General features: G+C 43.9%; 1 protein-coding gene across 2 annotated transcripts in view; it reads right to left on the bottom strand.

Annotated features, from left to right (window-relative positions):
- The window catches only part of LOC115206529 (ephrin type-A receptor 4), a 71,941-nt gene that overhangs the window by 44,424 nt on the left and 17,517 nt on the right, over positions 1-10,000 (bottom strand). The window lies entirely within an intron of this gene.

Genomic DNA, 10,000 nt, shown 5'->3' with positions numbered 1-10,000 from the left:
GTGTGTGTGTTCTGTGTGGGTGGAGAGGGATCGTTTCCCCGTAGAATAAAAGTGTGTAATTATCTGAGTGTTTTATACAAGGCTGGGTAGGTCCATCAATCACACAAAGTCCCAAAAAGGCATTCAAAGGCATGAATTTGGAAATACATATTCATAAATTCATGAGACAAAACACACAAACACTTTGAGTAGTGTTCAAAACAAAGTCCCATATGCATCCACCACACTAACTCAAACTCATGCCTTTTCACACAGACACTCACACACACAAGGAACACACACACACACACCCACAAGAAAGTCCACAAACCCCAAAAAGTGAGGGAAATCCCTTACTCTGAGCCACAATAATGAAACTGGGCTCCTTTCCCTGTGTGTCTTCCTCTCCCTCCCCCGTTAACATTAGCTAGCCACAGGATTAGCGTAGCCTCTGGTATCCCCCAGCCCAGCCCAGCTCAGCCCAGCCCAGCCCAGCCCAGCCCAGCCCAGCTCAGCCCAGCCCAGCTCAGCCCAGCCCAGCTCAGCCTGGCTTGTTGCGTCCTGCTGAGTCTTTATCTCCTCATCCCCTCCTCATCCCCTCCTCATCCCACGCCAGCAGGGGTTAGAGGAGAGGAGAGCCTCTAGTCTTCTTCTCACAGTGGAAGACAGAGGGGAGGATTAAAACGGAAGGTGCTTTGTGTTATCTCTCTATCTGTTCAGGACCTTTGACAATCTTTAACGCCAAAATGCGTCACAGAGGCACAACAGGGATGGGTATTGTGTTAAGGGGTTGTGACCGTTTTGAGAGTTTTAAGAGAAATGTCAGGTTTAGGAGGGGGTTTTGTCAATGTGCTATGACCAGGAAGCTGACCAGGGGAGGCAGGGGGGAAGTCCAGCTGGTTTAGATTGATCACCCCTCACTGAAAGCTGGGGGAGAGTTAATTGAGGTGCGTGCTTCTGGGTCTTTGAGCCATGGCCTCTGTGTAATGATAAAGAGAGGTTGAGAGTGGTGTGAGGAGAGATCCAGCTCACACTGTGCATGGCTGAGGAGTTTATTACTCTGTGATAATCAATCTGCCCTGAGGTGACCTCCACTACCAAATAGCCCCCGCCTTATTCTTCAGCAGAATTATTTGCAAACCCTCAAAATCCCCCTTTGACATAGAGATCGGTTGGCATCTTCATTTGTGGTCTGGATTTTGCATCTTGGAAATAGTTTGAAAGGGTATGTCAACATAGAGAAGTGTTTAAAATAGTTTCTTGCCCTGTGGATAGGAAAAGGCACTTGGAAGAGAGGGTGAAATCCTAGTAAAGCCAGGGAATTTGCTTCCCATTAGGAGTTTTTTTTGTGTGTGTGTGTGTGTGTGAGTGTGTGAGAGAGAGAGAGAGAGAGAGAGAGAGAGAGAAAGAGAGAGAGAGAGAGAGAGAAAGAGACCACAATGCCGGGTGGTCTGGACGACTGAGGATTTACTAAGGAATCTCCCTTAAGACCACATGGATTTATCACCACCCAGACCGGCCATGACCAACACGCACACAAACGCACAAACATTAACAGACACATTCACACATTAACAGACACACACACAGAGAAATTCATATTTTTATTGTGTCTAGGTAAGGAGCCTTCATTATATCGTCTGATTCTCCATTAGCATTCACACAACCTTCCCTCTGTAATAGTATTTTTCTCTATATCCCCATTTCCTTTTCCTCATGTCCCTATTCCTCCCTCCCTCCTTCCCTCTCTCCTTCTCTCCTCCAACTCCTTCTCTCTCTCCCCGTGCCTCCTTTCAGAGCGGTAGGGTTTTGTCAGGTGCCAGATCCTGGTGCCGGGAGATCAAAGGGACTGGTGACTTACTGTTCTATTCTGGAATTGCTCAAAATGAAATCCCTTATAGACTGGGACATCGCATTCCTTCCTTCATCCCTCTCGCTTCTTTCACTCATTCAACCCTCCTCTATTGCTTTAGTATTTTCTTTGTCACCCTTCCTCACCCCTCTCTCCGTGTTGTCTGTAAGCTGAAGCACATGTGGGGGTGTGGGATAAGGAGAGGGGGCTTCTGAGAGTTAACGAGTCATTTTGTCAGGGTGGTGGGGATTGTGTTGGTGAATTGGACTCACCATGTGAGACGATGGGAAAGTGGAATACATCTGTTCAAAACAAAACGGCCGACACGACCATCTGCAAAAACCACACAAAAGCTGGCGATAGATACAATGACAACTAACTACCTACACATCCACGGACTAAAAACTCAACAATGTTCTCCACACAATGACAACTACCTGCACATTAGTCTTCAAATAGCCCACAATATCCTCCACAGTAGCCTACTGAAATACACTAACCCACACATCCAACTACTAAAACTTCATCAACTGACCCGCACGCAAACCATGGCAGATACCCACTCACCAGGCCACACAAGAAAGCTTCCTATACACTCGAGACATAAAGCATGAGAGAAAGAACGAAACGACCCCATGAATAGCCAGCCAAAACCCAAGAATGCAACACGCTAAACACACATAAACTGGGCTTGCCCAGACAGAACAATTGCTTCCTTTAAACCGAAAAAGAATAAAGTTCAAACTATATCGTTTTCCCCTTTCTCCAAATGCTTTGTTTTCTTTTGGTGCTGAAATTCAGTGGCTCTTGTCTCAGTCCTAACAGACAGTAAGTGTTCTTCTGAAGGGGACTGAGGCGTCATCACAAAGCCTTTTCTTTCACAACAAAGCGATCTGTTTTCAAACCTGAGGGCAAAGAGAGACTCTCCTTCTTTCCATTACCTAAAAGAGCCAGCATGTTCTTTTCAAACTACACTGTATATACAAAAGTATGCGGACATCTCTTCAAATGAGTGGATTTTGCTATTTCAGCCACTCCTGTTGCTGACAGGTGTATAAAATTGAGCACACAGCCATACAATCTCCATAGACAAACATTGGCAGTAGAATGGCCTTACTGAAGAGCTCAGTGACTTTCATTATGGCACCGTCATAAGTTACCACCTTTCCAACAAGTCAGTTTGTAAAATGTCTGCCCTGCTAGAGCTGCCCCGGTCAGCTGTAAGTGCTGTTTTGTGAAGTGGAAACGTCTAGGAGCAACAACTGCTCAGCCGTGTAGTGGTAGACCACACAAGCTCACAGAACGGGACTGCCAAGTGCTAAAGCGCGTAGCAGTAAAAATTGTCTGTCCTTGCCCGAATGCATAGTGCCAACTGTAAAGTTTGGTGGAGAAGGAATAATGGTCTGGGGTTGTTTTTCATGGTTTTGTCTAAGCCCCTTAGTTCCAGTGAAGGGAAATCTTAACGATACAGCATACAATGACATTCTAGACAATTCTGTGCTTCCAAGTTTGTAGCAACAGTTTGGGGAAGGACCTTTCCTGTTTCAGAATGACAATGCCCCTGTGCACAAAGCGAGGTCCATACAGAAAGGGTTTGTTGAGATCGTTGTGGAAGAACTTCTGCACAAAACCCTGATCTCAACCCCATCAAACACCTTTGGGATGAATTGGAACGCCAACTGCGAGCCAGGCCTAATCGCCCAACATCAGTGCCAGACCTCACTAATGCTCTTGTGGCTGAATGGAAGCAAGTCCACATACTTTTGGTCATGTAGTGCGTCTTTCTTTCTTTCTCCTTTTTCTCCTCAGTCTCTCTCAGTCTCTCTCAGTCTCCCTCTCTCTCTCTCTCTCTCTCTCTCTCAAGGAAACAGAGTTGATAGGATGCCCAGGTGGCAGCCATAATAAACACCAAAGTATTGCTAGTCCAGGGGAGTAGGGTTTATACCCCAGCTAGCAGACAGCCGGAATAAAACAGGTTTCTAAGTAATGGACTCACTACCCGTTCCCACACACACGCGCACACATGAACACACGCACACACAAACACACATAGAGAGAGGGAGAGAAAAAGTGAAACCGATAAAAAAAACACATACAAATCCAAAAACCTGAGCCTCTGGCTATTAGCTGGGGCTAACTAGGCGCTAACCGCTAGCAACTGTCATTAAAACAGCAGGATCGTGGAACAGGTTAATTCAGTTGTGGGGCTATTAATTACCCCCAGCTCTGAAGGTGACACGCAGCTACACGGCCACCAAAACCTATCAATGTGATGGATGAGAGACACACGGCCACCGAAACCTATCACAATGATTGATGACAGACACTCGCCACGCATCTTAACCTTGACCTGTATGGTGGGAAAAGGAGTCATAGTAGAAGCACTAACAGTGCTAACAACGCTAATATCAGGGTTGATGTCCATAGTAGCCCTAATTAAGGTCCAATCTTAACCAAAAATGCTAACAACAACAAAGGCTAGCAATGCTAACAGTTGATAGGAGCGCTAGGAGTGCTAACATGGCTAATATTTAAAGCTGATGCCAGATCAGTTCCCCTTGGTTGCCAGAGGTCTGTCTGTCAGAGTCAGATGATTTATAAATGTATTTCCAACAGAAGCAATCCATCACCCAGGAGCCACCCAAGAAGCTGCTCTAATTAAAATGGCTTTATCTGACACAACTATGAACACACGTCAAGTCAAAACCTGAGGCCAACACAACAGAGGGAAAACCTGAGGTACAAATGAAGAACAGAGAAATTGTATGCATAATTGTTTTTGTGCTTAAACGAACAACATTTATGATTTTACACCACTATCAAACTCCAAGTCGAACTATTTAAGAACCTAGGACAGATCATTTTTAAAAGGCAATGTTCTCATCCATTTTGCTTAACGCGTTGCTAGCATCATGGTACCTACTATTGTTATTATTTGGATTGCATAACTTTAATATTGAAATATTGTTTTCAGACCTCCTGCAGGCCCAGGTCTCTGTATTCATTAGGTCATGTAGGCCCTACTTCCCACCTCTCCACCACTCCACCCTGTTCTCTCTGTGTTGGACCACAGTGTACAGGAGCCTGTTAGCACTATGGCTATATCAGCGAAATCGACTATATTACACCTAGAACACTGAGAGGACAAGTCCACCCATCAAGAATGGACAAAGGGTGTGGAGGGGGACTTCTGGGATGGAGAGAGAGAGAGAGAGAGAGAGAGAACAGAGAACAGAGAACAGAGAGAGAACAGAGAGAGAACAGAGAGATTGAGACAAAGTGAGACAGAGAGAAAGAAAGAGATAGTGGGCAAGACAGAGACAGAGAGAGACAAAGAAAGACGGAGGGAGAGAAACAGAGAGACGGGAAAGAGACAGAAATGGGGGAGAGAGAGAGTGGAAGGGGGTTTAAACAGATCCACCTTTGTGTGTTGTGAAACACTGCTTGACTTGGCCCTATTAGGTGGAGGGTTGCTCAGATTCCACTCTTGTGCCCATGCCAGGTTCTGAGGGTAGCACCACCCAGGCCGGGCACAGCGCCAGAACGCTACAGACCTTTGTGACCCAGGATTCACACGGCAGGTGGATAATGAATAACAATGCCTATACACACATACACACAAACAAACACACTCACACACACACTCATACCAACACACACTCTTGCATATTTTCTATACACAACTGCATGTACACTCAAGCACACACAAAGTCTCTCATGCACATTTATACTGCACATACACTCTGTTTCAAAATCTTCCATGCACAAAAACACACAGCAGGATTTGAGGGATCATTGTAGCATGGGACAGCAGTGCAGCAGGTAAACTAAGTGGTTACTGTTCCTAGGCCATCATTGAAAATAAGAATTTGTTCATAACCTCTTACATCTACACGTTCCGCTAGCGGAACGTCTGCTCCAATATCCAATGATGGGCGGGGCGCGAAATTCAAACTCCTCTAAATCCGAAAACTTACACTTTTCAAACATATGACTATGTTACAGCTATTTAAAGACAAGACTCTCCTTTATCTAACCAAACTGTCCGATTTCAAAAAGGCTTTACAGCGAAAGCAAAACATTAGATTATGTCAGCAGAGTACCCAGCCAGGAATAATCACACAGCCATTTTTCAAGCTAGCATATCATGTCACATAAACCCAAACCATATCTAAATGCAGCACTAACCTTTGATGATCTTCATCAGATGACACACCTAGGACATTGTGTTATACAATACATGCATGTCTGTTCAATCAAGTTCATATTTATATCAAAAACCAGCTTTTTACATTAGCATGTGACGTTCAGAACTAGCATTCCCACCGAACACTTCCGGTGATTTTACTAAATTACTCACGATAAACGTTCACAAAAAGCATAACAATTATTTTAAGAATTATAGATACAGAACTCCTCTATGCACTCGATATGTCCGATTTTAAAATAGCTTTTCGGATGAAGCACATTTTGCAATAATGTAAGTACATAGCCCGGCGTTACAGGGCTAGCTATTTAGACACCCACCCAGTGTAGCCTTCACCAAAATCACATTTCCTATAAGAAAAATGTTCTTACCTTGCTTGTTCTTCATCAGAATACACTGCCAGGACTTCTACTTCAATAACAAATGTAGGTTTGGTCCCAAATAATCCATCGTTATATCCAAACAGCGACGTTTTGTTCGTGCGTTCTAGACACTATCCCAACGCTAAATCTCGGCCACGAGCATGACGCAAAATATGACAAAAAATTTCGAAATATTCCATTACCGTACTTCGAAGCATGTCAACCGCTGTTTAAAACCAATATTTATGCAATTTATCTCGTAGAGAAGCGATAATATTCCGACCGGGAATCTGCCTGTCTGTAAACTGAGGAAAAAAACCGAAAGCCGGGGGCGGGGCGTGTCACGCGCCTAAGGCTTAGTCCATTGACTGACCACTCAGCATTTGCTCTCGTGTGCTTCAGCCAGGGCTTTGAATGACATCATTCCTGTTTTTCCCGGGCTGTGAGACTCCATTGTTGACGTGAGAAGTGTCACGTAAGAGCAGAGATCCTTTGTAAACGACAGAGATAATAAAGAAGGGCAAGAAATGTTCAGACAGGGTACTTCCTGAACAGAAGCATCTCAGGTTTTTGCCTGCCATAGGAGTTCTGTTATACTCACAGACACCATTCAAACAGTTTCAGAAACTTTGGAGTGTTTTCTCTCCAAAGCTAATAATTATATGCATATTCCAGTTTCTGGGCAGGACTAATAATCAGATTAAATCGGGTACGTTTTTTATCCAGCCGTGAAATTACTGCCCCCTAGATGTAACAGGTTAACTGACTTGCCTAGTTAAATATAGGTAAATAAATGTTAAAAAATAAAATGTCTATGCTACAATTCCACAGAGTCCTCAAGGGGAAAAGGTCTAAGAAGAGTGAGGTGGTGAGAGTGTGTGTGTGTGTGTGTGTGTGTGTGTGTGTGTGTGTGTGTGTGTGTGTGTGTGTGTGTGTGTATGTGTAATGACTGAATTATGTACGTAGGTGAGGGGGGGGGGGGGGGGGGGGGGGGGGGGGTAACAGTGTGGAGGGGGATATGCTAGTGTTGTTGTGTTAAGGGACTTCCCACCACACACAGATCAACAATTGGCTGATGTGGTCGCTATCCTGTACTGTAGAGTCAACAAGAATGGGACAGGCAAAGGGGGGATGTGAAAGGGGAACAAACAACACACCCGCACACACGGCTGTAAGAATAGGAGAAGAGGAAAGGAGAGCAATACAGAATCTGTCTCTATAAATAAGGTAAACAAAGGTCAGTATTTCCTCAAGCACGTTATAAATCCCCTACGTACATAATTCAGTGATTACACACACACACACACACACACACACACACACACACACACACACACACACACACACACACACACACACACACACACACATATCCTTGGCATACACATCACTGACAAAAGGCGCAACAGAGCCTCTTCAACCTCAGGAGGCTAAAGAAATGTGGCTTGTCACCTAAAACCCTGACAAACTTTTACAGACGCACAATTGAAAGCATCCTGTCGGGCTGTATCACCACCTGGTACGGCAACTGCACCGCCCACAACCGCAAGGCTCTCCAGAGGGTAGTGTGGTCTACCCAACGCATCACCGGGGGCAAACTACCTGCCCTCCAGGAAACCTACAGCACCCGATGTCACAGGAAGGCCAAAAGGATAATCAAGGCCATCAACCACCCGAACCACTGCCTGTTCACCCCGCTATCATCCAGAAGGTGAGGTCAGTACAGGTGCATCAAAGCTGGGACCGAGAGACTGAAAAACAGGTTCTATCTCAAGGCCTCCAGACTGTTAAACAGCCATCACTAGCACATTAGAAGCGGCTGCCTATAGGTATAGACTAGGAATCACTGGCCACTTTAAGGAATGGAACACTAGTCACTTTAATAATGTTTACATATCTGGCATTACTCATCTCATATGTATGTACTGTATTCTATACTATTCTACTGTATCTTAGTCACTTAATGTTTACATATCTGGCATTACTCATCTCATATGTATGTACTGTATTCTATACTATTCTACTGTATCTTAGTCCGTTCCGCTCTGACATCGCTCTTCCATAGGTATACAGTCTTAATTCATTCCTACTTAGATTTGTGTGTATTGGGTATATGTTGTGTAATTTGTTAGATATTACTTGTTAGATATTACTGCACTGTCGGAGCTAGAAGCACAAGCATTTAGTTAGATATTACTGCACTGTCGGAGCTAGAAGCACAAGCATTTAGTTAGATATTACTGCACTGTCGGAGCTAGAAACACAAGCATTTAATAGAAACACAAGCATTTAGTTAGATATTACTGCACTGTCGGAGCTAGAAACACAAGCATTTAGTAGAAACACAAGCATTTAGTTAGATATTACTGCACTGTTGGAGCTAGAAACACAAGCATTTAGTAGAAACACAAGCATTTAGTTAGATATTACTGCACTGTCGGAGCTAGAAGCACAAGCATTTAGTTAGATATTACTGCACTGTCGGAGCTAGAAACACAAGCATTTAATAGAAACACAAGCATTTAGTTAGATATTACTGCACTGTCGGAGCTAGAAACACAAGCATTTAGTAGAAACACAAGCATTTAGTTAGATATTACTGCACTGTTGGAGCTAGAAACACAAGCATTTAGTAGAAACACAAGCATTTAGTTAGATATTACTGCACTGTCGGAGCTAGAAGCACAAGCATTTAGTTAGATATTACTGCACTGTCGGAGCTAGAAACACAAGCATTTAGTAGAAACACGAGCATTTAGTTAGATATTACTGCACTGTCGGAGCTAGAAACACAAGCATTTAGTAGAAACACAAGCATTTAGTTAGATATTACTGCACTGTCGGAGCTAGAAACACAAGCATTTAGTAGAAACACAAGCATTTAGTTAGATATTACTGCACTGTCGGAGCTAGAAACACAAGCATTTAGTAGAAACACAAGCATTTAGTTAGATATTACTGCACTGTCGGAGCTAGAAACACAAGCATTTAATAGAAACACAAGCATTTAGTTAGATATTACTGCACTGTCGGAGCTAGAAACACAAGCATTTAGTAGAAACACAAGCATTTAGTTAGATATTACTGCACTGTCGGAGCTAGAAACACAAGCATTTAGTAGAAACACAAGCATTTAGTTAGATATTACTGCACTGTCGGAGCTAGAAACACAAGCATTTAGTAGAAACACAAGCATTTAGTTAGATATTACTGCACTGTCGGAGCTAGAAACACAAGCATTTAGTAGAAACACAAGCATTTAGTTAGATATTACTGCACTGTCGGAGCTAGAAAGACAAGCATTTCGCTACACCCTCAACAACATCTGCTAATGACATGCAGGGTATTTTAGGTTGTTTGTTTAGGTAATCCACTAGTAGCTCCCAGCCGTCAGTCTGTCTGGGGCCAAACACCTTCTATTGTGTCTGTGTGTGTTTATGTGCGCACGTACGACCTCTGTGTGTTAGCGCATGCGCTCTCTGTGTGTGTGTGTGTGTGTGTGTGTGTGTGTGTGTGTGTGTGTGTGTGTGTGTGTGTGTGTGTGAGTGCATTCCTTATGTGTGTCCGCCTGGCCTGTGTGTATGCATACACTTTGCAGGG

Source organism: Salmo trutta, chromosome 13 (genome assembly GCF_901001165.1).
Source record: "Salmo trutta chromosome 13, fSalTru1.1, whole genome shotgun sequence".
Classification (NCBI taxonomy): Eukaryota; Metazoa; Chordata; class Actinopteri; order Salmoniformes; family Salmonidae; genus Salmo; species Salmo trutta.
The sequence above is the reverse complement of the archived record's forward strand: the minus strand, read 5'-3'. Positions and strand labels throughout refer to the sequence as shown.